The sequence below is a fragment of the Herpailurus yagouaroundi genome, unplaced genomic scaffold, assembly GCF_014898765.1.
Source record: "Herpailurus yagouaroundi ecotype Mexico unplaced genomic scaffold, PumYag 140, whole genome shotgun sequence".
Classification (NCBI taxonomy): domain Eukaryota; kingdom Metazoa; phylum Chordata; class Mammalia; order Carnivora; family Felidae; genus Herpailurus; species Herpailurus yagouaroundi.
This window is the reverse complement of record NW_024412395.1, coordinates 21675949-21684656: the sequence shown is the minus strand read 5'-3', so window position 1 is coordinate 21684656 and position 8708 is coordinate 21675949. Positions and strand designations below refer to the sequence as shown.

Genomic DNA, 8708 nt, shown 5'->3' with positions numbered 1-8708 from the left:
GCATTGAATTTATTAGGAACATAGTTTCAATGCAATGAAATGAATTGTATTCATATTTGGAAGCTCTTACCCCTAATGTGACTATATTTGGAGACAGCGTCTTTAAAAAGGTAGTTAAGGTTAAATAGCTTCATAAGGAGGAGTTGCAAAACAAATAGGACTGATGCCCTTGTGAAAAGAGAAAGATACCAGGATTGCACCTGCACGGAGGAAAGGCCATGTGAGGACACAGAGAGAAGGCAGCTGTCTGCAAGCCGGGAGAGAGAGACCTCAGGAGAAACCAATCCTGCCCACACCTGGAACTTGGATTTCCAGTCTCCAGCATTGTGAGAAATACATTTATGTTGTTTGAGACACCCAGTCTGTGTGATATTTGCTTATGGAAGGCTTACCAGGCTAATACAATGGGCATTATTGATATTTGAATAATTACATTTCCAGAGGTAGTAAAAGCTGACATCATAGAGCAGTAGGGTAGGGAGAAAAATGGGGGTGAGTATATTCCCCTTTGTATAGAACTGTGGCTATGTGGCAGAGAGAAATAGCCCAGGAACCAGAGAGGCTGTGTTGAAACCCTATGAGAGCACAATTACATCGCGTTTACCATAAATTTCCAAGAGACAAGTTGATCATCCTCACACTGTAATATGCATAATTATGCATGTTGATTAGAGCATATTTCTTTGTTTTGTAACTGAAGGAAATCTTGGGAGAGTTTTTAATTTGAACCAGGCAGGAGAATCTTACAAGGACATTAGCAATGAAGTTTGCATTGCATTCTTTTGGTGTAATTTTAGGGTCACTAAATCAGCTGGATTTCACAATCTAAATTAGAGCATGTTGATGTTGTGCCCCAAGTTGTAGAAAGTGTAGGGTTGTTTGAAGTCATCTCTCAGAATTTTTTAGTACATTTCTTTGTTTTCTTCCTCAGAGTTTATCACACTGAGTTTTTCTTTCTGGAGGGCATAGTTTACTCCTACTAATAGAACTTTCCTGAATTAGCATGTTACAGTTTTCAAAGTGAGTTTGCATTTATTGTGTCCTAATTCTTCTTTCCCTCTTAGGGAATTTGCTCTTCCAGGTACTCCACATCTTTCCTGAATCACTCATTTCCCATCACAACACAAATGCATTGTTAGTCTCCAATATTCAAAATAATAATAATAATAAAACACACTTTCTACCCACATTGTCCAAGGTATCAGTCCTCTGTTCTCCTATCTTCTCTTACAAAGGTCACTTCTTAGATGGTCTCATGGTGGTTTCTCACATATACATATCACCTCTAAGGTGATGACTCTTCAGCCTTCCCCTGGGCTTCAGTCTGGTAAACCTAGGCATTGAGAATTAACATATCCAAAAAAGCAAGCATCTTGATTCTCCCTACCATCTCTAGTCCAGCCCTTACCATTGACATTCTACCAATAAACAGCTTCACTGACACAGATGTTCAGGCCAAAGCTCAGAAATCACCCTTGAAACTTCTTTTTCTCAATCCATCACCAGAGTTGTGTTGGCTCTACCTTAAAATGAGACACCAATTTAAAAAACAAAACTAAATGAGAAAACAGAAACTTACGGTGCTTATACCTGCTGGTGCAGGTAGCTGGGGTAGTGCTTACTGCCTAGAGCTTGCAAAGGGTTCACTTATCCCGTGGGTCCCCAAAGGCCCCTGTGCAGCCCTCACACTCCCATGTGAAGTGTATGTGTATTCAAAGAAAGATTCAAATTTTGACAGCAGATTCCTTCCCGTCTTTGTGTTTGCCTCAAATCCCCTTCCTCTCCAAATGTCTCTAGGTCCTCCCCACAAGTGACGTGGGCTCACCGCTTGGCTATACTGAGGATCCTGCCCACGATTTTAAAATATAAAAAAAAAGGGTAAAACGTCTCATTTATGTAAAATAAGAAAGGTGGGCCGAGCCTCCAGGGTTACTAGGGACCGCCTCCTGGCTGTTTCTCAGCTGCACCACAGAGTCCTGGGCTGCTTCTGCCTAGACCTCCCGCAGCAGGAGTCTCGAAGCCCTCTGCAGGGCTCATTCTGGCTGAGACCGCCAAGCATGATAGCTGCTTCCCCACGCTTCCCAGAAACAGGAGCCATAGCATTCCCTGCACCCAGCGCCGGGTCAGGAGCGGAGCGTTCGCCACGGGCAAGCCCTGCCAGAGCGCATCTGGACCTGGTGGCCCCGGCCTGCACCATTGGATCTTGCATTTGTTCCTCAAGCATTTCTGAGACAGGTGGACGGACCTCTGGAGGCCGTTGCTCTTGCAGCCGCCATTTCTACCCCACCCGCTAGTGAGTAACAGCGCAGGTGTTTCATGCATGCAATTGCCAATTAGTAAAGACTTGAGGTGACTGGCAGCAGGAGTTTGACTGTGAGGCACACGCGGTGCAGGAAACAGTGGCCTGAACAGATCTTCACGCCATGCTGCATGAGCATGACGTGGGACAGCTCAGCGAAGGACCTGAAAAAGCTGAAGTTGCACAGCTGACCTAACTTAAAAAAGGTTGGGCCGTTCTCCCCGCAGGTGCGCTCCTGCTCCTTGGCGACTTGCTACCTGGAGGCTCCATTCCCTGCCAGGATCCAGGAGACCCCGGCGCGCTGGCTCCTTGATCCCCTTGATACGCCCATCCGAGCTGTCCAAGGACCAGCTGTTGGTGATGTCACACACTAGGAGGATCCTCTGCGAGCCCCTGGAGTAAGACCTGAACACCGTGCAGAACCTGCCTCCGCCCAACGTATTGGAGAACTCCAGCTTGACCCGCTGGCCGCCCGGCAGGTTGGTAGTTGTCTTGTAGTCGATCCGGTTGCTGTAGGCTTAAGGGGGTTAGGCTGCATCTTCCTGCACGCGCTCCTGGATCTCGCCCTGGCCCACGTTGCTGTCGCCCACCCACAAGAACTTGAACATGTGGTTGTACCTCTTAACCAGGCTGCCCTGGGTCCCCATCCTTGCTCATGCACACCTCCATGCTCGTGGTGCAGGCTGGGTAGAAGTCCACTGGCCATCCGCTGAGAGCCCTCAGACCAACCTACGCGGTGGCCCAGTTTCAGGGAGGCAGTGCAGGACGGTCCCACTTCTCCGCACCAGCCGCCTCACCTCAACCTGTGGTTCCAGCTTGTGCACCAGACACCATTAGCACGTTTTTCATGGGTAACTAAAATAGTCTCTAAAGCGATATTCTTGCTTCTGCTCTTGCTTCCATGATATATTCTCCACATAATAGACAAGGTGATACTTTACAAATATAAATCCTATCAAGTCTCTCCTGTCATATTCATTAGTACTACCCACTGACCACATTGTCCCCATGCCCCTCTGGACACCTGGTGGGATTGTGTTTACCCACCTTCTTGTGGATGGGTGGGCTTATGTGGCTCGTTCTGGCCAATAAGTTGTAAGCAAAAGTGACACCTGCATTACTAAGCTGGAGCATTTAATTGCTGTTTCGAGACCCCCAGATCTTCTCTTCCCACTGCCAGAGAGACTGGAATGTTCTACACAGTGGTGACTTCATCAGCTTGGGTCCTGGAGTGAGGACAGGATGGTCACCATAGAGAGCAGAATCTCCAGCCAACCCTTGTTAAACACACATTGAAATCATGAGGGATGTCTGTATGCTTTTAAGCCACTGAAATTTTCTTTTTTGTTACTATGGCATAACCTATCTGTCTTGACTGATGTCCTCTGCTGCTTGAAACATGCCCCATGCAGATGGAGTTGCAACAAATCCTTTACCATGGTCTGTCACCCTATGTGACTTGACCCCTACCTACTTTTGATTTTTGGTTGCTATACTCTAGACACACTGTCCTTGATGTTTCTCCTACTTATCCACTTCTTAGGTTTTTTTGTACTTTCTGTTCTCTGTTTTTCTCTCTGTTCTCTGTTTTTCAGGTCTGCACATGGCTAACTCCATCAGTTCATCATTCAGTGGAACCCACTTAGACTTCTCTCTTTAAAATCTGGCCGCTTTAGAGAAGTGTCTATTCATGTTTTCTGCCCATTTCTTCACTGGGTTATTTGCTTTTCGGGTGTGGAGTTTGGTGAGCTCTTTATACATTTTGGATACTAGCCCTTTGTCCGATATGTCATTTGCAAATATCTTTTCCCATTCCGTTGGTTGCCTTTTAGTTTTGTTGGTTGTTTCCTTTGCTGTGCAGAAGCTTTTTATCTTCATAAGGTCCCAGTAATTCACTTTTGCTTTTAATTCCCTTGCCTTTGGGGATGTGTCGAGTAAGAGATTGCTACGGCTGAGGTCAGAGAGGTCTTTTCCTGCTTTCTCCTCTAAGGTTTTGATGGTTTCCTGTCTCACATTCAGGTCCTTTATCCATTTTGAGTTTATTTTTGTGAATGGTGTGAGAAAGTGGTCTAGTTTCAACCTTCTGCATGTTGCTGTCCAGTTCTCCCAGCACCATTTGTTAAAGAGACTGTCTTTTTTCCATTGGATGTTCTTTCCTGCTTTGTCAAAGATGAGTTGGCCATACGTTTGTGGGTCTAGTTCTGGGGTTTCTATTCTATTCCATTGGTCTATGTGTCTGTTTTTGTGCCAATAGCATGCTGTCTTGATGATGACAGCTTTGTAGTAGAGGCTAAAGTCTGGGATTGTGATGCCTCCTGCTTTGGTCTTCTTCTTCAAAATTACTTTGGCTATTGATGCTAAGTGAAATAAGCCATACAGAGAAAGACAGATACCATATGGTTTCACTCTTATGTGGATCCTGAGAAACTTAACAGAAACCCATGGGGGAGGGGAAGGAAAAAAAAAAAGAGGTTAGAGTGGGAGAGAGCCAAAGCATAAGAGACTGTTGAGAACTGAGAACAAACTAAGGGTTGATGGGGGGTGGGAGGGAGGAGAGGGTGGGTGATGGGTATTGAGGAGGGCACCTTTTGGGATGAGCACTGGATGTTGTATGGAAACCAATTTGACAATAAATTTCATATATAAATAAAAAAAATAAAATAAATAAAATAAAATCTGTCCTCTACCTTCCCAGAAATATTTTAAGTTTCTGAATTAGAAAAAAAAAAAAACCAACAAACTAACCAGGTTATGCTAAAGTAACAACAACAAAGCTCCCAAAACTCAGGAGTTTATCACAACAAAAATTTACTTCGTGTTCTCACTAAGTGTGTAACTAGGGTTAGCAGTGGATCTCTGCTCATTGCTCAAGCAAGGATCCAGGCTAGTAGAGGCTTCACTTCATCACAAGCTTCCAAGAACCCTGTGGCATAAAGATGGGAGCCATACAGTAACTAGCACAACTAATTAAATATGATATTCCTGAAGTGACACATGCTACTTCAACTAACTAACCAACTAACCATTGGTCAAATGGTCCGTCCTGACCACAGACATTTAGGATTTGGTCCTGGAGTAGAGAAGAATCTTCAGTGTCATTCTGGAGGACAGAAAAATCAGATTATCAGGAAAGCCACATTAGTGACTGTCACAGCTGCTGTGTTGATTAACTACCTGCTGCATAAAAAATTACTATTAACTAAGCTACTTAAAACAACTTTCTTTTATTAGCACACAGTTCTATAGGTCAGAAGTTTGGGTGGGCTTTATTTGGTTCTGTGCCCAGGATATCATAAAGCCAAAATCAAGGCTGAGCTGGGCTCTTGTTGGGAGAAGGGTCCACTCCCAAACCCATTCAGGTCATTAATAGAATTCACTTTCTTGAAGTTGTGGAACTGAAGTGTCTCTTTCTTGCTGGGCACTCTCTGTTCTTGGAGACCACTGGCAACCTCTCACGTGGCCTCTTTCATCTTCAGACTAGCAGTGGCATTTGAAGTCCTTCTCATTCTTCCCCTTGTATCCATTGAGGCCTGACTGTCCTTTCTGCTTTTTTCAGGAAACGTTAGCTTCAATCTATTGTATTGTTTTTGTATCTACCATTCATCTCTTTTTCTTCTTTTGCCATCTAAAGGTCATCTTCTTTAATCCTCCTTTCTCCCATCTCTTCCTAAGGCCATTCACATTCTTTTCCTCTCCCATATCTGACTTCCTGGAACTTTTATGATATATACACTTTCATGTTACATTTGAATAAGTAATACAGGTCCCTGCCTCATCCTCACTCAGTGGGAGATGCTTTGGCCCATGGTGAAATCAATCTGCATGATGATTTTTTCCTTGAAACATCCTCTTTCTGCCAACTTTCCACACCAAAAATGCAGTGATCTTGTCTCTCTTATGCTCTCTCTAGGAGTCCACACAGAAAATCCAATAGTCTCAGTGACTGTTCCTTTTTTAGCCCTATGTATCTCTTCTTGGACTTTGTCTACATCATTGTCTAAATTTAACCTCTCATATATGCACATCTATCTATCTATGCGCATATATATATATATAGTGTGTGTGTGTGTGTGTGTGTGTGTGTGTGTGTGTGTGTATTACTTCTGAAAAATTTCCAGACTAGGTTTTGCCATCCTCAATCCATGAGGAGGGGCCTTGTCTTTCCATCTATGTAAAAATGTTGGTTAAAATTTGTTTATTCCATAAGAGCATGTTACTTCAGCAAGTACTTGTATGGTTTGCAAAACTTTAATAAATATACAGAATTAGGTCTCCAGGATACTAATCCTCCAGTTGCTGAATAGAGAATATAATCTTTATATGAGAGACAGCTCTTTTTTAAGACATACAATTTGTACAGAGTGATAGTGAGATACTGTCATATTTAAATGTGTGTACTCTATATTTTCTTCTAAATATTAGATTCTTAGGGTGCCTGTTTGGCTCAGATAGTTAACTGTCTGACTCTTGATTTCAGCTCAGGTCATGATCTCTCAGTTCTTGAGATCGAGTCCCATCTTGGGGTCTGTGCTGACAGTGTAGAATCTGCTTAGGATTCTCTCTTTCTCTCTCAAATAAATAAGCATTAAAAAATATTGGACCCTCATCCTCTACTTTTTCCATTAGCTTTCAAGCAACCTTTGGTCACAGAGGCCTACTTACACTTTTTCCTTTTCTCAGCAAGTGTTACTATATGAGACCACTCTTATGTGCATGATACCATCTAAATTAGAGTTACTAAATTATACTTGGGGGGATGCTGTGCCTATGTGGCTCAGTTTGTTGAGCATCCAACTCTTGATTTAAGATCAGGTCATGATTCCAGGGTTGTGGGATCAAGCCCCATGTGAGGCTCTGTGCTGAGCTAGGAGCCTGCTTGGGATTCTCTCTCTCTCCCTATGCCCCTCTCCCCTGCTAGTGCACACGCGTGCACACTCACACACACACACACACACACACACACACTCTCTCTCTCTCTCTCTCAAAAAATAAAATAAATTACACTCTGGTATTATGATTCTTTTATCAGAGTTCTCTGTAAGGACTGTCATATGATTCTTTTGCATTTGATGTGACGTAGGGGCTGAGGATGTTTACTTTTAGATCATATATGTCCCCTTTGAGTGTAGGCAATCTGAAAGCTTAATAAGCAGGAAAACTTTGTTTCCTTGAGGAACAAAATACATTAAAACCTCACCATATTTTCCTCTGCATATTGGCAGCCAAGAAACTGTGTACATTTCATGTTCAATTCCAGAATTTGTGTTGATTTCTATTAGTGGAATATTGCCTGTAGCCTCCTAACAAACATCTCCAGGCCACCATACATTTAGACAGGGTACACTGCATCCTCATGCCCAAGATGGATATGTGACTGTTGAAAGAGAAAGAAGGAGAAAGAGTATATGTTGGAGTGGGGGAAAGCAAATGAAAAGGGGAGCATTAGGATTCAATGAAACCACATGGCATCAGACAGATTGTGGCTCAAATCCCACATCTGCCATTTGATTGTCAGAACTTACATATCCTCTCTAATCTTAGGTTTTCTCATTTATAAATTGGTAATAAAAATACCCTCCTCACAGAGTTATTGAGAGGATTGGTAAAAATACCTAAGTAATTAGTATAATGTCTGGTTCTTAGTAATAGCTCAATAAATGGTAGCTCTGATTGTTCTTCTTATTAATATTATTGAATAAGAAAGATGGAGGGAAAATCCCAGCAAAAAAGCCAACAGCCTCCAAATGGAACTATTAGGGAGTTGTCTTTAGTATACTTTATGAGAAAAGGTTGTGCAAAGCCTCAAACTGCCAGGAAAACTGTGACATGGTAATGTTTTGCCTCCAAGAATTCTATTTTTTTCTTCTCTCTCTGTTCTTTTAGGATTCATAACTACTTGTGTCCATCAGTTTGTTCAAGTGTGTTCATTCATTCTTTTATTCATCATTCATTCATTTAAAAGGTATTTACTATCAAGATGCCTGGGTGGCTCAGTCGGTTAACCATTCGACTTTGGCTCACATCATGATCTCACCATTTGTGGGTTTGAGCCCCACATTGGTCTCTGTGCTAACAGCTAAGAGCCTGGAGACTCCTTCAGAATCTGTGTCTCCCACTCTCTGTCCCTCCCATGCTCACACTCTGTCTCTTTCTCAAAAATAAACAAGTGTTAAAAAAAGGTCAAGTGTTAAAAAAAAAAGTTATTTACAAAACAAAAAGGTATTTACTATAAACCTGCTTTGTTCATAATACTGAGCTAGGTTCTGGGGATATAATAGTTAATACAGGCATAGCTTTGCCTTCATGGAGAGTGCAGACTAGAGAAGGAGACAAAGTCTATTACAAGTGGTAATTGTGTATGCCTCCTCTTGTTGCAAGCAACAGTGACCTAGCGAACTATTTCACACAA

At 42.7% G+C, this 8708-nt stretch overlaps 1 pseudogene; it reads right to left on the bottom strand.

Moving 5' to 3' along the window:
* Positions 1–2170: 2170 nt before the first annotated feature.
* Positions 2171–2946, bottom strand: LOC121030228 (ras-related protein Rab-40C-like; annotated as a pseudogene).
* Between the last annotated feature and the right edge of the window lie 5762 nt (positions 2947–8708).